Genomic DNA, 15891 nt, shown 5'->3' with positions numbered 1-15891 from the left:
GTGGGATGCTGACCCTTATGGTTCAGAGAGGTCAGAAGTTCTAACTTCAGCTGGGACAGGTGTAGGGAACATGATATTTGCATTTTCCAACCAGGTGGTTGTCAATTGGCATTCCTCAGGCCTCATCGATAGAATGTGGGCAAACTTCCAGCCCATGGTTGTCCTGACACTGGGATCTTACCCTTAAAGGTGGTAAATTTAAATGGATAAAGTGACTCAAAATATTAACTGTTTCTTTCTCCACTTATATTGCCTAACTGGTGGAGTATTTCCAGCTTTATATTAACATTTGCAAGGACTTCTCCTAAATGTATAAATCAAATTTTGCACTGTATGCCTCTGACCCTCTCATGACGTTCTGCAATAAGGACAAAGGAAGAAGACTCAAGGGAGCAGTTAACCATTAGTGCCAATCATATGCATCATTTTCACGACAGGCGTCCCTGCAGCAGCTTTGACTCTTGCTGTTTGCTGACTCAGCACAAATGAAAATTCTGCATGGTCATTGCCTGATACGAATGTGTTTCTGAGAAAATGAATGTTTGGTACCCTCATCGAAGCATTATCTGAATCTGGGCACCCTCCCTTCTTCACACCAGCCCACTTCTCCTCTCTTTATCCTATAACATTAACCACAAAGGGAATTCTCATTAGAAAACCCACTGCCTCAATATTATTGAGCTCTAGAACACTTGGCGCAATGTCTCCTGACTAACCATATGTGAGGGGGAAATAATGTAAAGTTCAAGAATTAGCCTTCAAATTGCTGCCACAAGTCTTACAATGGATGACTTTAAATAAATTTCCATATATAGCTCACCCTAACAATCCCATACATGTCTTATAGGAGCAGCTCTGCACCATACCCTGGGGAATTTAATGCATGCAATTAGCACCTAATTTCAATAAAACTTACTGGAAACTGGAAGATGTTTTTTGCATCAGCAACTTGCCCAGTGGGAAACTGGATAGATGGTGAATGAATGGCAAGTAAGCTTTATGGTTCTTCATCTTACAAGCATTTTACATCTGTTAATCATGCATAAACAATCTCAACACTCTATCTTTGAATCCCTGGTCACTGCAGTGAAAAGTTGGCTTAGACCTGACATCTGTCCAGTAACTCCTGCTAGAAGGTAAAGCAGATGAGACCACCTATGAGACCTCCCCAGTCAAACAGCTTGTTGACATTCATTGTCTCAGCCTCACTCACAAATTTTAATCTTAAATTTTCAACATTCTCTGGTTTCAGTTTATGTTAAAAGTTATTACCTTTTTAAGTACTTCATTATCATAAACTATTATAATTCTATCTGCAGAGAGCATTAAATGCCTAATGCACACATTACAAAATCCATTGTGGAACCTTTAACACATCAAATCAATCATGAGGGACACTGGTTCAGAACTGCTGCTGCTAATTCAGGACTCTCACTGGAGAGGCCATATGGATAGAATACAGAAAACTAAAGCTGTCAAATCAGTGCATGAAACTGGTTCTGAGTCTCAGACTAAGGCAATTACTCAGGGCAATGTAGATGGAATTCTGTAGTGTCCCACCTCACTTACGTATACTGTACATGACACTGTCACTTAGAGTCAATCCGATCTTCCTTTGTCATCCAAAGTGAACAAAACATAACAATTTCAAGTCTGTTCCAAATTATCCTTTTAAAATTTAGTCTGAAAGGCTTTATATGTAGAATGTTTCTCAATGTATGATACAGAGAAATGCTTTGGGGTTTTGGAAAGATCCCAAAGGATGTATAGAGCATAGACTCCTTCATAGATGTAATATTGTGGGAACACTGTGTTGACCACATTATGTTTTGCCAGTCCTCCTCACTCTGTTCCTCCAATTGCTGAGGATCAGCCCAACTAGTTGTATTAAAGCTGAGGCCTCTTGTGTCATGATCAATCTCTGCCTTTGCCCTGGTTGGACAGCGAGCTGCCAGTACTCCTTCCTCTTATAATTGGTTAAATTAGGATTTAGAAACATATGGCATTTTGTTTCTAACTACTAACAGCATTTGCCCTTGGTTACCCTTGCTCTATGCTTCAGCCTTTGTTCTATCCTAGATGATACTCCCCCAAGTGAATGTCTCCTGAGATGATGACAGTTTCAAGCAGAGGTTACACTGTGAATAGTGCAATTCTATGAAAACTCCTTATGGTAACCTGTTGGTTCAGGTTTTGAATTTCAGTGTAGATCTGTCCAAGGAGAACCCTAGGCTTTGAGGATGTACCGTGATTAGTAATCTTTCTTGAACTGCACTGATTCAAAAGGCTTTTTTTTTCCTCAAGCTCTGGATGGTATTCCTACTATTGGCAAAATGGCATAAACCATGATCTTGACCATCTTGCTAGGCCTCCATTTCCTCAAAACTCCCTTACTATAAGTTGCAAACTATAGATATCTCAAACAGTGACACTCCACACCCCCACCACGCTCACCATTCCTACCCTCCTCCAACATCTGTCTGCATCTGCCTCTGGCAGTCAAGTATTTACCATGAAAGGAGGACAAAGTTTGCTGATTCAAGGTGGTCAATTGCACTGACAACTCATACATGGCAGAAACCACACCCGGTGTTACAAACGGTAAAGCTACTTTTCCATTACCATACTAAATGAGCATCCAATAAACTGGAGAAGTAAATGTCCTAATCAGATCTGGGATTTCTCAGAACCACGTTGCCTTGGTCAGCAGGTGATGTGAATATTCCTTACATGAAGATCAAATCCAAGTTCTCTGCCAATTTATGTCACCGGACAAATAGTGATTCTTTTTCAGCTCCAGAGAATTTACTGAAGGGCAGTTAAGCTGCTATTCACCGGCTCAAGTGTCCCTGTTCCTTTACAGGTATCCTGAGCTGCCTTAGGGCATCAGAGAGGCTAACCATTTGGGATGTCTCAGCAGAGGCAGCATAGTAAACTTTTGAGTGAGTATTTACCATCTCCACTGCTGACATCAGTTTTTGCATCCTCCTCTGGTCAGAACATGTGTACTGAGACAAGACCTTCTGCTCTTCATGAATCATCTTAAACAAGAAACTTGGAAGTGGACTGTGTGAGGTAGTTTGGCAGTGTTCCTGAGCACAGGAAGAGGCATCAGCAGGGACAATTGGGGGGGAGGAGGGAGTGGTTTTGACGACAGAAGTGATTCCTCAGCCCTCCAGCACCAGCAGTGAAGCATCCAGTCGAAAATGAAGGAGAAGTGTGAGAATCAGGGAGGGAAGGACTTGTGCTAAAGAAGGGAGATTCAGGACTGTGCAGAAAATATGTGGGATCCAAAGGAGACTCTCATATTTTAAGTCCTTTTGGGCATCATTACATTTCTTCCTGCATTGGTTTCTAGACACAGTCTTACTGCATTGATGTTGTCTGTCACCTCTCCCCAATGTTGGTGACCACATCGTGTCTGGGTACCCACATGCATCAGCAGGCAGAGGACCGTTCCCTTAAGAGCTACAGACTGCTCCTAAGTAGCAAAAGCTCCGCTAAGTGTCCCAGCTTCCCAAGTGGTGAAGTGCCTTAATGGAGACCCATTAGTGAGGGCAGATGATCAATTATATTGAAACATGGCCTGACCATGAAAACAGATAAGTCTCTCGCTGAAATCAAGCCTGCTGCTTGCTTCTAACAACCCAGAGGGAGGCCACTTGACCTATCAGATCCAGGCTGGCTCCCAGCAAAGCAATCCCCTCAGTCCCACTCTCCCCTTTTCTTATTTCCCTGCAGCCCGGTGACATATTTTCTCTCACGTGCCCATCAAGAGTCTTTTTTCTATCCTTTTTGCCACTTATCCATGCTCAGGGGTGTTTTTCAGAGACTAATTCACTTACCAGCACACCTTAGGGCTGTGGGAGGGAAACAGAGTGCCTGACAGAAACCCACACGGTCACAGGCAGAACATGCAAAGCCCACAAAGACAGCACCCAGGGTCAGGATCAGACACAGGTCCCTGGAGCTGTAAGGCAGCAGCACTAACTGCCGCACCATCACGCCATCGGTACCCAGTCTGCCCTCATATTCCCACCATCTTGCTGGAAAATTGCTGCGCAGCTGGTATCTGTAGCTCGAGCTTATCATTACTGATGTAATTCTAGGCTTTCTAACAGAAGGCTGATACAAGTACGATCAACTGAATGCTGCATTAAATCTAACTCTGATTTTCTCATGTTAAAATCTCGTAGTCCTCAAAGCTCCTCCAATTCTTTCAATGTCTTTTCCAGATCTTGTAACTTTAATGAGTTCCACTGAAAGAACAAAAGGATTATGTGGCTCTAATTAAAAACATATACTTCATATTGGAGCTTATAAAAGGCTTTAGATTTATTACCCTTTCCTTGGTTGTAATGTTAAGGACTTATCTGCACTAGAAATAAAACAGTCCATAATAATACCATCTGCAATTAGTAGAAACATCTGTCGACAGTTCACGATGAAGTAATTGTCGTTATGGGCACATATTATTTTGTGTGAAAGGGAATGCCATGGTTTAAAATATAGTCATTAGGGATCAGTCTACAAGAGAGCCAAAACAACAGATAATGCAAGATGGGAGAGTTCTGTTAGGATGAGACAGGAGATAATCTTTGATGAGCTCAGGCTCAGAATATAGTTGTTTGACAAGAAGCTATTGTATCATATTTTTTGGAATGGAATTTGTTTATAAAAGATTTGAAGGATGCAAACAAAATGACCTTCTCCCAGGCCCCTTATAATTCTACTGTATAAGTAACGGTTAGATTAGAACCAGGGCTGATATAACTCTGGTTTACCTTCATCTCAAATCATGGAACTTTCTAGCTTTCAAATAACATCAGCCCCAGAATAGTATGAATAAGGTTAGGAACTCATTGAAAAATTTGGTTTGCTGCTATATCGTTTAGAAAGGGTAGAGGCAAATCTACTGTCACTCCAAACATTCATTTGCGATCTCCAACTCTGACAGCCAAGGAAGTTCTGTGGCAACAAGATATGCAGAGGAGCTTCTGAAGAACATTGGTGGCTTTTAGACTGGCACCTGTTGCTGCCTCAGGGGGTGCTTGGAGGATGAATCTGAATGTCACACTTACACATTACTTGCAAGATCTGGTTTTGTACCGACATCAAGCAGTAGTTCCTTTACCCCAAGTCCAGAACTAGTGGCTTCCAAGGTGGGGACACAGATGCCACCATATTTCTAGGAAGTGGTAATGAACTTAATGACTTGAGGCCCCCTTCAATGCCTAATGTAAGAAAGAACTGTCGAAGGACCCTCCATCCATCTGGAACAACCATTTCCTTCAGATCACAATCCCAATGGGCCTCTGAGGATCCATTGGGCTCCCTTTTCACATTTTGTTGGGACTATTCCTGCGATCCATTTGGTTCAAATAGGATTCAGGTCTGATCTATTTAAATATGTCCCATAAGTTAGAGAGGACTAAGTCTCACATTGGCTAGTCAGGGTTAACTTGCCTCAAGCCTGGTGTGTGTGTCGGTCTGTGATTAGTGTATCTGTGTCTCTGTGTGAGTCTGAGTTTCTCTGTGCATGTCTATAATCTGTGTGTGTGTGTGTGTGTGTGTGTGTGTGTGTCTGTGCCTCATATGTATGTGTGTGTGATCTGTACGTGTCTCTGTGATCTGAGTGTGTGTCTATGCCTCATGTGTGTGTGTGAGTCTGTGTGTCTGTGATGTGTGTGTGTGTGTCTGTGTGTGGCTGCTTTAACATTGCCACCCAAGCTCAGTGAGCCACTCTCCCGCATTCAGTCGCGTACTGTGCAGATGTCATTCCTGTAAGATGGTTCTGCTCTGGAGGCCAAACATTCCACACGTGGTGAGGCCAAAATGACATTTTTAATTATTAATCTGAAAATTTCCAGCTGCCTATCATTAATGTCTGTGGGAAACCGCAATGTATGGACCAAAGAGTAATGCAAAAACTATGCACTCTGGAATACTGTAAACATATTACTGTCAGCTTCAGTTCAACTCCAGCACGCTTACCTCACAATCAGATTGTTTACTGTTCAGTTTTCAATTCAGCATTTCAACACATTGTCGAGGCTGACACTTCGAGGATAACTTTAACCTCAGAAGAAAGATATAGCAGGGAACCTCTAAGAAAGCATAATTGTAACTACCTTCAAGATAGGCAACAAGTTCGAGTGTGGTAACTACAGAGAGGCCTTCCTGCTCTTTGCCATAGGGAAAGTCATTGCTAGCATCCTCCTCAACCACCTCCTCCCAGTGGCCAGAGAAGAAATTACTATGCACAAAATGGCAGCCAGACTGACCACAGTGACTCAGCTGGGCCTCAAAAGTACTTCTTTGGCAGAGAAGTACTTTGGGGTACGTTGAAGGCTGTGTAAAGTGAAACAATGATGCAAATCTTTTTTTCTTCCACCAGCCTCTCTGCCAGACCAAATATTAGTGTGAACAATATAATTCCAAGAAGATGGGAATGTTTCAAGGGTGATTCTAAATAAGCTTACAGATCGATCAGACTGAAAGTCCACATTGCAATTTACCATGGGTTGAATATTTCCATAAGACCATAAGATATAGGAGCAGAATTAGGCCATTCAGCCCATTGAGTTTGCTCCACCATTCAATCATGGCTGATTTATTTTTCCCACTCAACCCTATTTTCCTGCCTTCTCCCCGTAACCTTTGACGACCTTACTAATCAAGAACCTATCAACCTCTGCTTTAAATATACCCAATGACTTGGCCTCTACAGCAATGAATTCCATAGATTCACCACCCTCTGGCTAAAGAAATTCTTCCTCATCTCAGTTCTAAAGGGAATCTTCAGGAATTCTAAAGGGATTTCTGAATCTCAATATCCACTACTAGGAGACAAAGCTCTGCACGAGGGGTACAAATTCTTCCATGGCATCACCCCCACCCACCCTATTCAACGTAATAGTAACTTGATTCAAGTGTCAAAACTTATTCTGTCACATGAAGACAGCAATTTTATTGCTGAAACTGAATTAATTTTCAAAACCCCTCAATAGTTAGTAGTGTAAGTTTAAATCAAAGGATGCACTCACTGTACACCTGTTGTTCAGCAGACCAGTTAATGATGAGGGGCATGACATTATGCTGAACCTGTATTCAAGGCTAGTTAATTGCAAATAATGGGTTTTGGCAAATTGATGTCTGCATGTCATCAGCTTGTTAGAAAATACATATCACTGAGATCATGGTTCAGTAAAGCCAGAATCAGTTCATCAGAGAAGGTTTGGCAAATTGATGTCTGCATGTCATCAGCTTGTTAGAAAATACATATCACTGAGATCATGGTTCAGTAAAGCCAGAATCAGTTCATCAGAGAAGGTTCACAGCGTGTGTATCGTCCTTACTGGCTCATGGGAATCCCAGGCCCATGAATAACCAAAATGGAAAAGGAATATCAAGTATAGCACTGAGAAGCAAGAGCCTCTTTGTCACAAGAACACAAGAAAATAAGAGCAGGCCTGTCCCACCATTTACTATGATCATGGCTGATCTATGCTGGCTTTAACCTCTTCTGTGCCATTTCTCCAAACCCCTCTATTCCTTGATCTATCAAATATTTATCCGCCTCCACTTTAAATACTTCTAATGATCCAGCTTCCACCAGCCGCAGTGGCAGAGCATTCCAGAGATTCACCACGCTCCGTGTGAAGAAATTTCTACATACGTACCCTCTGTCAAGAGCCCACAGAAGCCCAGCAAAAATGGCAGAAGGAGCACAACACCCCTCGCCCCTGTGCGTGATTCTCTGACCTGACACACAAGGCTGACTTTATTGCGCATCTGCCTTGGGGTTTGCGGTAATAAAATACTGCATTTGCCACGTCTCTCCCACACATAGCCCCAGCCTCCCTCTGTGGCCAATTTAATGTCCCTTTTGGGGCATGGAATAATTTCAAGGCACCTTAGTTTAAAATGCAAGAAATTTACTAACGTTACATCAGTTCCCATATTATTTCTTGTTATACAATTCCATTACCAAATCACTCTGTATATTTTGGCAGGTTTTCTGTTAAGTGTCTGCCCTACTAATCATGAAGTATTGTTCACAGTAACTGCAATTCAATTGAGAATAGAATAAAACTTAATGTTACTGCTCAGTTAATTAGGCTTTCTAATTTATTCCATATTTTCTCTGTTCTTTGATTCTTCAGTTTCATTAACACTAGTGACCTACATATTAAATAACTGCTGATGAAATTTACTCAGGGGTGTTTTTCTGTCTGTCATTCCTAAGTTAACCTTTTTAAAGGCAGCCAGTTTATTGCCATGGTTTACATTATGAACAAAGCAGAAGATCCTTGGTGTTAACCACCCTCTACTGCCCCTCATATACACATTTGCACAATTTGAGCAATCCTTCCTGCCCAGGTACAGACTAAAACTAGCCAGAGACTGCCCACCACTAGTTCTGTTCCCTAGCCAGAGACTGCCCACCACTGGTTCTGTTCCCTAGCCGGAGATTGCCCATTACTAGTTCTATTGCCTTTGATAGAATCAACCGCCATTACTTCAGCAAACCTGTGGTAGGATCATCATAATGAATAATCCCATTGTAAAGCCAAAATGATGTAGCAAAGCAGCATGTTGCCAACAACAGCTGTGCTGACAGCTGCTAACAGTATTACAATTGACTAAACTAAAATAAAGCACTACATGAAATTTAAATACATACAAAATATGAAAAAAGGACACCAGGGAGTGCTTTATGACAATATCCAAGGCTCTGGTTTCAGTTTATTACTATAAACTGCTTATGTTATCCCATTGAGTTGTTTGGGATGTCATTGAACGCCTTGGCTAGTTTGCTGTCTTGTAATCACTCCTGAGGACCCATTAGTCCAGATTTGTTTTATTATATGCAGCTGATGCAGGATCAATATGATCTCAGCTCTCAGATGCTCCCTTGGTAATGTAACAGAGATTGAACCTCATTAATAGGTTAAATCTCTCCCCTCCAGTTTACTCCAATGTTTAACTGTTTCCTAATCTTAGCAATCCATTAACTAATGAAGAGGAAGAGCAGTCAGAGGAAGATTGCAAAATACAAAATAAAAAGCAACCTCCGCCAGTAGAGCTGAAGTGAAAGGCCAGAGTATCATCTACTGTATAATGAGCTCCACATCCTACAGAAAATAAAAATGAATGTGCTACGTAAACTTATACAATACCTTGCTCATTCTGCACCTTAAGAATTGTTTTCAGTTTTCATTACCAGGGCTTAGAAAATAGCAGCCTTTCAGGCAATGCAGATGAGAGCTATGAAACGTGTCATCAGTCTGTAAGGAAGTGCTCTCTTCTCTCTGAGTTGGTGGGGACGTACACGAATGTAGACTGCTTCTCCATCCTTCCAGTTCACCAACATAGCAGGGGGAGGTAAAATCAAGGCTGTGACATTGTTGACATTCTTCACACCCAATCTCAATTCATTTTTATTTCGTCCATTCAAAGGCATGAAATTTTCTTGATTCAAAGATAAATAGTTTAAAATACTCTTCATCTCTCTAAGTTTAAACAATATATATATTTTAAATTGTCTGCTAATTGATTTAGAATTTTAGGAGAGTCTCAATATTGTATCTGTGTGCAAACTGGGAGCATTCACCATCTTTGTAGACAGACACTCTCAGAGCAAGACTCAACCACAAAAAACAGCAGGCCCTGGCTTCAGTTCCAATCATTTGCTGAACTTGCTTCTTTGAGAAGAGGCAACAAGTAAGCTGATGAAATTGGCCACCGTGTCCTGATTCAGGGCAAACATCAGCCAGGCTTCCACTCCTGATCACCGTCCAAAAATTCCTGCAGTAATATCCAATGGAGTCCACTTGAAATCCATAGGTTAGTCTCTAGCAATGCCAATGTTGCTCCTGCTTATCATCCCATGCTGGGCACTAATCTGGATCTTGATATGGAATTGAGGGTCATGAATTTGACTCTCTCTAGACAACACTACACAGCTATTGCCCTTACAAATATCCTCCCACAGTGTGGTCATTCATTGCAATAAAGTCAGGACCGTTTTTAAATATTATGAGACTACCCCCTCAGGCAGCATGTTCCAGAGTCCGATCACCCTCTGGGTGAAAATATTCTTCCTCTCTAAACCTCTTAACCCTTACCATAAACCTATGCCCTCTAGTTTTAAACACCTCTGCCATGGGAAATACCTTCCTACCATCTACCCTATTTATGTCCCTCTTAACTTTGTTTACCTGTCTTAGGTCACCCCTCAGTCTTCTCTGCTCGATAGAAAACAAATCCAGCCTATCCAGTCTCTCCTCATAACTGAAACACTCCATCCCAGGTAAGATCCTGACAGATCTTCTCTGCAACTCTCCAGTGGTCATTAGGATTGTTGGCCATAGGCCATTTCTTGTCCAACTGTTAGGGAAGTTTTGCTTGAAATTTCTTGTGAATTCTTGGCACACTTATTTTCTGAGTCAGCATTTCGCTCAGTATTCTGTCAGTGCCTTGCCTCAACTCTAGAGGGACTGCTGCAAAATAGCTTATAAATAGGCCAAGATTTGACCTTATCTGTCATATCCAGCACTGCATCCATTACAAGGCCACTCAAGTGCACTTTTCTTGCACACAGCATGTGCTTGATTAGGAGAGGACTATCAACTTGCCTAGGGACATAAGAGGGAGGTATAGGGGTGGGGTGTTGGGGGGTGGGGGTGTGGTGACGGAAGCAACATAGATGCTTGAAGAAGACAAGATTTTTTTAAATCATTCCTCTCGTTAAAGGAACTCAGAGGAGGGTTTACTGAAAAGGGTTGGTGGGAATTTTGGATTCTCCTGCTACAGGAGAATCCAAGTCCATGCAAATGAATTCCTGATCACTGATCCCACAGCCTCCAATGAGAATGCTGTCAGTTGTAGCTGGGCTCACAGGTAATAGACTTGCTGCCCCTTTCACTCTCAGTACCTCTACAAATGAGACAAATGGCCACAGCTGGGTTCAAGATTTGGATTTTCTGATCCTGCCTCCACAGCACCATGGCAACTGGAAAGATTGACTATTTATCCTTAATTTTATTCAGCTGAATAACATTTTGAGGTTTGGAACAAGGAGGTAGTGACTGGGTGGGGTAGTATACCTGCAACCAAAGTGAGCTCTATTTTTTTAACTGGGCTCGCGTTAGCTTTTTATTGGTATCTGGGCAATATGTGAGACTTTGTGGAGGGAACCAAGTCAGTCAATTTTCCCCAGTTTACGTGTATTCAAAGGCAGCATTAAGGGACTTGGCCTCTGCAAGTCTAAGAGAACATGCAAAACAAAAATATAAAGTGCTGGAAGCACTCAACAGGTCAAGCCATGTCTGGTGGGGGTTGGGGAGAAAGAGAGACAGGGTTTCAGGTTAAGCTTCTATCATTAGACATGAAAAAGTGAGAAAACAAGAGTGTTTTATGTTGCAGAGGGGGGAAGGGTGGAGAGAACCAAGGGAGTGACTGTGATAGAGTGAAGGCCAAAGTTGGCAAGGTAACAATCACTTTAAAAACCAGTACCTAATATGGACAGAAGAGTTAAAAAGAAAACTGAAACAGAAAGGTAACCTGAAAATGTTGACTTCAGTATTAAGTCCTGAGGGTTGCAAAGTGCTTAGATGGAAGATAAGGTGATGTCCCTAGAGCTTACATTGGGCATCGTTGGAGCAATGTGGGAGGCCAAAGACAGAGGGGTCTGATGGAGAATTCAAGTGACAGGTGACTGGAAGCTCGAGGTTGCCATTGCAGACCAAATGGAAATATTCTGCAAAGTGGTCACCCAGTCTATGTTTGGTTCCTCCAGTGTCGAGGGGAGAACATATTGTGAGCACCGAATGCAAAACGCTAAATTGGAAAAAGTGCGAGCGAATTTGCTGCTCTACCTGGAAAGACTGTTTAGGTTCTTGGTGCTTGTTAAATCCTCAGAGAAAGATATAACTTTAATGACACTCAGCTAAGCAAACAAAATTATTGAATGGTAATGCAGTTTTCAAATGAAAAACAAGAAGCTAAAGGTTGGAATTTTGCTGTGCACATTGTACCTCATTTGATAATGGAAGAGATTAATAGATCACCTCTTAGTGTAGAAGGACCTCTTCAATCTCCTTTGTAAAAATATAAATGCATTAGATTTTTTTTATTTTGAATTCTGTCTTCATGAATTCATTTTCTCACTGAAAACAAACAAGCAAAGACAACCTGCATCAAACTAAACACTGAGTTTATTTATCACTTTGACAAAATTGCCATGTCCATTCCCAGACACGACATGGTGATAGAAAACTAATTGTTGGTCCTAAGGCTCACATTCCCATGCAATGTAGGCCCCAGATCGTAGAAATAATACAGAAACTGCTGCAAACACAGATGGACCACTCTATAATAACCCAGACTCTCAGCCTCTGTATTTCATTCGTTTCATCCCATCTGACCCGCCACGTTTTTGTTCGCTCTTCAGTGTCTGAGACAAGAAAAAAATATCTTCACTCAGAGGGTGGTGAACCTTTGGAATTCCCTATCCTGTGGAGGCTCGGTCTTTGCCTTCATTCAAAATACAGATTGATAGATTTCTGAACATTGAGTGAATCAAAGGCCAAGGGAGATATGCTGGAAAATGGTGCTGAGGTAGATCAGCCATGTCCTAACTGAATGACAGAATCAGAGGGTCTACTCCTGCTCCTTTTTGTTATGCTTTATTATGACACATTTATTCCTTCAACTTTTATTTCCCACTCCCTTACCCTACCCCTCCTATATTTTTCTGGTCATCTGTTCCTGCTGTTGTGGTTAAAAGTTCTGTTTATAATGCCTGAATCAATAAAAGGTTATAGTTGGCGCCCTACTCCTTTTTGTGGTTATGTATATAAGAATCACTTATTGGACCTGTAGTATGTCCTGAAGAAAGAAATGAAAAGGCATCAAGAACTGAAAGAATAGTGGTTCGATAATGATTGATGTAACTTAATTACAATCTGTCCACATGAATTATCATGCTCATGAATTCATTTTCTCACTGAAAACAAACAAGCAAAGAAAACCTGCATCAAACCAAACACTGAGTTTATTTATCACTTTGACAAAATTGCCATGTCCATTCCCAGACACAACTTTTGATAGATTTGGCCACAGTGCAAACTGGTTAACTTGTGAGAGCATGAATCTTTCAGAACTGGAGTGATTCTCTTATTGATGTGAAGGTCATGTCAATTGTCCTTGGCAGTCCCAGACTACTGAGGCACCAAGTTCCTTTGATGTAAATAATGGCCTATTTGTTGCACATGTGATTTTCCCAGACTTTGCAAAAGGAATGGAAGAAGAAGGATTCCGAACTGGATGGGGACTGGGAACAAGAAGGAAATGGAACATTTTCCTTAATATTCCTTCCCCTATTTTTACTACTTGCTGCATTTTGTTGGCTGAGCCCATCGACTGGAATCAGCCTGGGGACTTCATAAATCGATATGACCTTGTGCATCAATCAGAACCAGTCTGCATTTTAGCTCCAGCCAGGCAGTATGGTTCTTCCAGTTGGTGAAGGCAGCTCAGTGTGTATTGGTGGGTTCAATGTGCTCCAGGGTAAATGGAACTTGTTTCGCTGTACAGTCCAGAGGAGCAGCAGAACATTTCCCCTGCCCAGGTGAATGCAAGGGATAAAATATGGCAGCACAGTGACACAGCTACAAGGGCTACTGTCTCACAGCTCCAGTGATGCGATTTCAATCCTCACCTCTGGAACTGAGCTTGCATGTTCTCCCTGTGACCACATATGTTTTCCTCAGTTTCCTTCCATGTCCCAAAGACATGTAGATTGTAAGGTGAAGCACTTAGGAGGATCTAATAAGGGTAGGATATACATATATACAATAGATCCCTATATGTACCTTGGGTCCTGAAGTTGGCTGTAATTCAGACATTGCCTTTTTTCGGGATGCAAGATGTTAATGTCAATTTCACTGTGACACACAGTTAAAAGAATGGAAACTTTTTTTTTCTGGAATCTCATGTTTCAAACAGATGAGAAAGGTTTTCCCAGCCACAAGACTTCGTTAATCCCAATCTTTTATTTTCTTCAGGGTGAATGCCCCTCCTTCCTTCCTCACTGATATAAACACCCAACCCACCTCTTTATCTGGTTGGGAAGGTGGGCAGGAGGTGAACTTCCTTTGGGTTTTACAGTGGTCTTCTGAACATTATTCGGTGATGGATGAAAGCAGCCTGGTGGTGGCTGGGCCCCCTCACCCAGCACTCACTAACTCTGTGTACCCAGGTGTAGGATTAGGTACGGCAGAGAGACCATTAACACCAACTCTAACACACTCTACTATTTCCCTTTAAATTACATTTTTAAGCCCACATTTTAATTTCACATCTTTCCCCATCCTTAATATCGTTCATATTTTCTCAGACTGAAAACAATACAGAAAATTATAACAAACCCTGGAGTGGATAACACTTTCTATTTATTAAAGGGAAAGTTGTGCTTCCATTTAAGGTAGTTCCTGGTTTCCTTAAAGGTCCAGCGAATGACTTCCAATGACTTTATCCCTTGGAGCAATTTTGTAAGGTTACTGTTGCAAATATTTTAATTTCTTAATATAACATTCACATCTTTTTGCATGAAAAATATTAAGCCTTTGATGAAAGCATTTTAAGTAAAGTAAAATTTTCCTGAAGCGAATAACTGATGGGATTCTATTCCACAGTTTATCTGAGGAGGCACTTAATTTCCACATCTTTTCCATCTTTCTCCAACATTTGCTAGTTTTCCACAAAATTCTAAAGGTAAATCCACAGAGTCTTAGAAACAGAATAGGTTTGAATGCTGGATGTGGACATTTCATCATGGATGTTCATTAAGTTTAAGTTGACAGTTTATTATATTGCAATACCTAATTGTATTTGTTGCTCATTTTATTCCCAGATAAGAATGGCTCCATTTGTGCCCAGCAGTAAGAGACCACAGATGTGCAAAGCAAATGACTTATCACGTCACCTTGTCATTGTTGCCATGCACACACTACAGGGAAGTAAAGTGCATGCCAAAAAATGCCAGCCTCTGGATGTTGTGCACAGTCAGTAAAGCAATTAAGCAAAAAACCCAGACTAGAATTATAAGATAGGTTACAATCCGTTCTGCTTCAGACAAAACTCCTGCTACTAATGACCAACAGTAATAATGCTGACAGCCACAGGGTGTGAGCTTGCTGTTTGATAATAGGCCCACTTCCATATACACTTCAGAGTATGAACCAGATTTTGACAGTAGCTCTGGACTGCTGCCTCATGCATGGAGAGTGTCATTTCCCCAGTTCGAAGGGCAAAGCGAAGGAGGAAAACATGACTCCAAAGATGCAAAACCGTCTTATTATTAAAGGTCCAGACTATAATAACAAACACTGCTGTTCACTTCACTGCTCAGTGTATATTTTACGTTGGAATAGCGTCAGCCCACAGCTGTCATTTTGTATATTTCAATATTTCTCTCCGAGATAATGAAGTCCCTTTGACTTTGTGCCGGTGAGAAACTACCATCCTGCCTTGGGAAACAAAAACAGAAAATGCTGGAAACACCCAACAGGTCAGGCAGCATCTGTGGAGAGAAAAACAAAACTAACACTTCAGGTCAACCTGAAACATTAATTCTGTTTCTCTTTTCAAAGCTGCTGCCTGACCTGTTGGGTGTTTCCAGCATTTTCTGTTTTTGTCTCAGATTTCCAGCACCTGCTCTTTTTCTTATTTTCCCCTTGCCTTCAGAATTGCACTAGTTGTAACCTCATTTGCAGATTCCATTACTGTTCTGAGGGATTAAGGTCTTTGGATTCATTGCTATTTAATCACGACTAAAAAGTAGACAAAATAAAGAGGCACAATAATTTACTGTGGTGCATGACC

The sequence above is a fragment of the Pristis pectinata genome, chromosome 8 (genome assembly GCF_009764475.1).
Source record: "Pristis pectinata isolate sPriPec2 chromosome 8, sPriPec2.1.pri, whole genome shotgun sequence".
NCBI lineage: Eukaryota > Metazoa > Chordata > Chondrichthyes > Rhinopristiformes > Pristidae > Pristis > Pristis pectinata.
Note: the sequence above shows the minus strand (reverse complement) of the source record.